The sequence below is a fragment of the Pleurodeles waltl genome, chromosome 7 (assembly GCF_031143425.1).
Source record: "Pleurodeles waltl isolate 20211129_DDA chromosome 7, aPleWal1.hap1.20221129, whole genome shotgun sequence".
Lineage (NCBI taxonomy): Eukaryota > Metazoa > Chordata > Amphibia > Caudata > Salamandridae > Pleurodeles > Pleurodeles waltl.
This window is the reverse complement of record NC_090446.1, coordinates 113,257,214-113,263,167: the sequence shown is the minus strand read 5'-3', so window position 1 is coordinate 113,263,167 and position 5,954 is coordinate 113,257,214.

The following is a 5,954-nucleotide window of genomic DNA, read 5'->3' as shown; positions in this document are numbered from 1 at the left end:
TAGAGGCGGGGGGCACGGATGTTGCCGCCACCGCCAGGGAGCTCCCATCCGAGGATGTGTCGGTGTCGCTGGTGTCACCACGGGTCCCCGTTGTGAAGCTCCCCTCGCCCTCCGTATCACTGGTGGCCTCGGTGTCTGTGCCATGGCCCACCGGGGCCTTGTGACTTGCAGCTCCCTCGTGCTCCGGTGCCAATTCTCCTCCGCCTGATGATGCTAATGCACACATGCACAAGAAGACAAAGAAAAAGGGTGGGGGGGAGAAATAAAAACAGGTTGAGTGCATGCATTGTCAACACCGTTGGTGGAGAGGACAGACACAGGAGCCTCATGCACTAAGCCGCACAATCGGAGTACACTACTCAGTACTTGTGACTAGGCCAACAGGTCTAGGGACAACAAACGCGCACATGGGTGATGCAGGACCATGGATAGCTGTACTTGTCACCCTACAGAGGTGGTGGGCGGGGGCACAGGGACATGGCTAAAGGAGAGGACTACACTACAGAAAGCGCCCTGGCCTAATGTCACCCACAGCCCTCCTCCCCCACCAAGGCACCTCCACTGCGCGTAAAGATAGCTGAATGTGCTGGTACTCACCCCCTTGTGTCTGCTGTGATGTCCTCACGCGCCCATCCAAATCGGGGTAGGCCACCGCCAGGATCCGGGACATCAGGGGGGTCAGGGTACAACTGGCACCCCTCCTAGGTTGGGAGGCCATCCCCAGCAGTGACTCGGCGGTCTTCCTGGTCCCGCAGCAGATGTCCTCCCACCTCTTGCGGCAGTGGGTGCCCCGTCTGTTGTGGACCCCCAGGGTCCGGACTTCCTTGGCGATGGCACGCCAAATGTCGACTTTCTGATGGGCGCTGACCTATTTGACATGTACAGGGTGGAATTGGAAATATCATCATTTTTCCGCATGTTAGATGTGATTGGCCCCCCCTCCCGAACCTTGCCATGTGGCACATGCTCTCATCTGTCGTGCCTTGCACTCATCATTCTCTCCCCACCCCACCATCTTATATCCACCCCACTCAACACAGGCATAGCCCATTCAACGTGCACACAGTGTACTTACCTGTTGGTCTGGAGGACCGTAGAGTAGCGCATACTGGGGCAGGACCCCATCCACAAGTTTCTCCAACTCTTCTGTAGTGAAGGCAGGGGCCCTTTCCCCAGTCGCAGCAGCCATTGTCTCTTCCAGACCGAGTTCACAGCAGCACTTGCAGTATAGGTCCTCTCCTGTGGATGATCAGGTCTCGAGTGATTAAGCAGATAGAAAATGGCGGTCACGCCCGCGGCGGTGCGTACCGCCGCGGTGCGTACCGCGACCGCCGGCGCACCTAGTCATTGGCTCCTGAAACCCATAGGGTTCAATGTTAACCAATGCGGCTTGGCGCCGCGGTCTTTGACCGCCTACCACCACGGTGTGTCACACCAGCGCATTGACCTCACATCCCACTGTCACACTTCTCAGGTCAGGCAGCCGCCATTTCAAGGGCCCACATGGCTTAATTTCTACTGCGTCACACAGGCCTAGGCATTGCATTGCCACTAATACAAGCCATTCAATGCATAGCGATTTGTGTACTGTGCAAGCTGTAGTTACGTACCTGTGGGTGGCTTGACTCTGTACTCCATGTTGTCCTTCCTAGGCACCGTCTGCTGGGACTTGCGAGGAGAAGGAGGAATCCTCCCGTGTACCAACCGCTGGTGGACCTGTCGACAATGGAGGAACGTCATATAATACTTCGATACCGACTTGACCGAGCCACTATACATGAACTGTGTGCCCAGCTGGAGCCAGCACTGATGTCCCCCATCCGCCAACCCACAGGAATTCCCCCTCTGGTGCAGGTTCTGTCAGTCCTCCATTTTTTGGCAAGTGGGTCTTTTCAGACAACAGTGGCCATGTCTTCAGGGATGTCTCAGCCTATGTTTTCTAAGATTTTGTCCAGAGTGTTGTCTGCCCTGACGAAATACATGCGGAGCTACATTGTTTTCCCTGAGGAGGGTGATTTGGCCACTGTGAAGGGTGACTTCTATGCCCTTGGACATATCCCCAACATCATTGGTGCCATTGATGGGACCCATGTGGCCTTAGTACCCCCAAAAGACGATGAGCAGGTGTACAGAAACAGGAAAAGTTATCATTCTATGAATGTCCAGGTGGTCTGTTTGGCTGACCAGTACATCTCCCATGTAAATGCCAAGTTCCCTGGGTCAGTGCATGACGCGTATGTTATGCGAAATAGCAGCATCCCCTATGTGATGGAACAGCTACAGAGACAACGTATGTGGCTAATAGGTGACTCTGGTTACCTCAACCTGCCGTGGCTACTGACCCCAGTGAGGAATCCCCAGACCAGGGCAGAGGAACGATACAATGAGGCACATGGGCGATCTAGGAGGATCATAGAAAGGACCTTCGGGCTCCTGAAGGCCACGTTTAGGTGCCTGCATATGACAGGTGGATCCCTAATGTACTCACCAAAGAAGGTGTGCCAGATCATCGTGGCCTGCTGTATGCTTCACAATCTTGCATTGCGACGCCAGGTGCCTTTCCTGCAGGAGGATGGTCCAGATGGTGGTGTTGTAGCAGCTGTGGAGCCTGTGGAGAGTGAAGAGGAGGAAGACGACGGGGACGACACGGACAACAGGGACACAGTTATACAACAGTATTTTCAGTAGCACACAGGTAAGAATCCCCACGCCATTTGACATTTACTTCAGGCCTCCTGCATCTCTACTTTCTGTGTTTCCCCCCAGTTCCTTTCAACTGAATTGTGACTTTCCCTTCCCTTTCCAGAGCTGTATGACCCACTGCGTGACTTCTGCTTTGTTCTCCCATGGAGTAAAGCACATTGACATTGGTATGTTGTCATCACAATGTAACTGAACATTTTTGAACCGTTATGTGTAATACATTTGTTAAGAATACAAGCAGACTCCTGAGTGTTTTAAGTGCAATTAGTGATTTATTTAAAGTGCTACATATAGGTCGATGATAGTAAAACGTGATGGGTGGGGGTGGAGTAATGTCCATGGCAGAGTCCAGTTCTCAGTCGCACAGGTGCATTGTCCATATGCCTGTGGAAGGATGGAGCAGGGGCAGTTCAAGGTTGGACAGGGTGACAATGTGGGACAGTGGAATGACATCAGGGGGTATCTTATGCTGGCGGGGGTCTTGGCATCCTACTCTGTCTTCCTTTGTGATCTCAGGTTCCTCTTGCGGGGTGGTTGATCTTCAGCAGGAGGTGGGGTTCTGGTGGCCTGTCGTTGTGTGGGGGCCTCCTGTCCACTAGCGCCGGCGGAGGTGGTAGGCTGTTCCTGGTCCAGGCTGGTGACAGGGGCCCTTTGGGGTGCCACATGGTCCCGCAATGTGGTGACTATTTGGTTGAGGGCCAGGACGATGTTCCTGAGCTCCTCTCTGTACCCCATGTACCGTTCCTCCTGCTGTGCCTGGATCTCCTGGAACCTGGCCAGTACCATCGCCATCGTCTCCTGGGAGTGGTGGTATGCTCCCATGATGGTGGTGAAGGCCTCTTGGAGAGTCGGTTCCCTGGGCCTGTCCTCCCCCCCCTGTCGCACAGCAGCCCTCCCAGTTGCCCTGTTTCCCCGGGCCTCTGTCCCCTGGACGGTGTGCCCACTACCACTGCCCCCAGGTCCCTGTTGTTGTTGGGGTGTTGGGTCAGCCTGGGTGCCCTGTAGTGGCGGACACACCACTGATTGACCTGTCCTGGAGACAGAGGCATGGGCCCGCTGGGTGGGAGCTGTGCTGATATTCCCAGAGGGGGTTAGGTCTGCTGTGGCCTGTGTCTGTGTGTGGGGAACCGACTGTCCAGAGGTCCCCGATGGTCCGGGCTGGTCATCAGGTTCTAGGTCGACAGAGCTGCTGTCCTCACTGGGGGCCTGTTCTGGGGGTGGGATTTACAAATCTGGACCCTCCTGGCCGGTGTGTTGGCGTTCGGGCCCTGCAGGGGTAAAAGAGTATGGTTATTGCTTCTGTGTGTTCCATGGCGTGCGATTTGTGGGTGCCCTTGTCCCCCAGTGCTGGCATTCCCTTGTGGGAGGAGTTGTGAGGGTGGTTTGTGGGGGGGGATGGGTATGTGCAGTGGTCATGCATAGGTGATGGGTGTCCATGGTTTGTGTTGGCATTCAGGGTTTGGTTTTGGGTTGGGTGGGTTGTGCTAGTGACACATTGGCAGGGAGGATGTGTGCTGGGGGTTTGGGGGTGAGGGTGGGGGTGTGGGTTGGCATGCTGGTGGTTGGGGGGGGGGAGTAGTTGGGATTAGACTTACCAGAGTCCATTCCTCCGCCTACTCCGGCGAGGCCCGCAGGATGTTCAAGACCTCTTGCTCCCATGCAGTGAATTCGGGAGGAGTGGGTGGTGGTCCGCCGCCAGTCTTCTGCACAGCGATGTTGTGTCTTGAGACCATCGACCGTACCTTCCCCCGTAGGTCGTTCCAGCGCTTTCGGATGTCTTCACGGTTTCTGGGATGCTGTCCCACAGCGTTGACCCTGTCGACGATCCTTTGCCATAGCTCCGCCTTCCTGGCTATTGTGGTGTGTTGCACCTGTGTGCCGAAGAGCTGGGACTCTGCCCTTATTATTTCCTCCACCATGACCCTGAGTTCTTGGTCCGTAAACCTGGGGTGTCTTTGGGGTGCCATGGGGTGGTGTGGATGAGGTGTGGGGTGGTGTTTGTGGTGATGTGAGTGGTGGTGTGTGGTGATGTGTGCGTAGATGTGGTGTGGTTGATGATGTTGGGTTCCTGTGTGTGTTGGGGTTTGCGATAGCTGTGCTCTCTCTCTCTCTCTCTCGCCTTCTCTCCGATTTTCTAGTAGTGGGGGTTTGTGGGTGATGTGGGTGTGTGTTTTATAGTTGCTTGGATGTGTGGGAGTGGTGTTTGTATGTGTATCAGGTGTGTGTATTTCAAATTGTCCAATGTGGCTGTGTTTTGTAAAGGTGTGTGTATTTTGAGCGCGGCGGTGTGTACCGCCAATGGAATACCGCGATTGAAAGACCGCCGTGTGGATTCGTGGGTCGTAATGGCATGGGCGTGTTTGTGTTGGCGTGGCGGTGGAGGTTTGGTCATCTCCAGTTTATCGCTGCCCGCTGATTAGGCGGCCTTCCGTGGATGTCGGGTTTTCGGCGGTTTGGCAGTTGGAGGTCAGAATGACCGTGGCGGTTTACCGCGGCCGCGGCGGTATGTTGGCGGTCTTCTGACCGGCGGTAAGAGCCTTTTACCGCCGAGGTCAGAATGACCCCCATAGTCTGGGGTCAGAGCACATACACTGAGTGCTCTACGTCAGCACTACAGTGTACAGTCAATAAACCAGCACTAATCTAGCAAAATGTGTGGGGAGGGGGGAGTATTGGTGTTAATGCAAAAAAAAGGGCATTTCTTCATACCCTTATCCCCTTGCCATAGTCACCTGGATACATTGACTTGCCATTTTCTGTTTTGTACAGTTGCGAAGGGTGTTACCCTCACTCTTCAAATAGATTTTCTAAAACTTTGTTGTCCATGACCCCTGTGGTTTTCTTCATAATGAAAAGAGAGAAAGTCTGCTTGTTGGTTCATCTCAGCTGGGAGTAAATCAATTCTAAGGATTAATCCCTGGGTAAGTCTCAGTGCCAGATTAATTGAGATTCCAAGGAAAGTGATTGAGATCTGGTGTACTTGTTGATATAGTTCATGTTGGATGTGTTTTCTGTCCGAATCGTGATTGTCTTCTTGCTTGAGGACAGAAGGAACAAATTTAAAGCAAGAGGAACAGCTGTTAGCACTAGTAGGTTTATATGAAGTCTTCTTCCCCGACCATTGACCTTGAAGTGATAGATGATTCACATGACCCTCCATCCTGATAGTCAGGCATCTATCACTATTCTTTGTAGTGGTGATTCTCTCTGGAAGGTGACCCTTTGAAGAAGGTTCTGACTGTTGTATCACA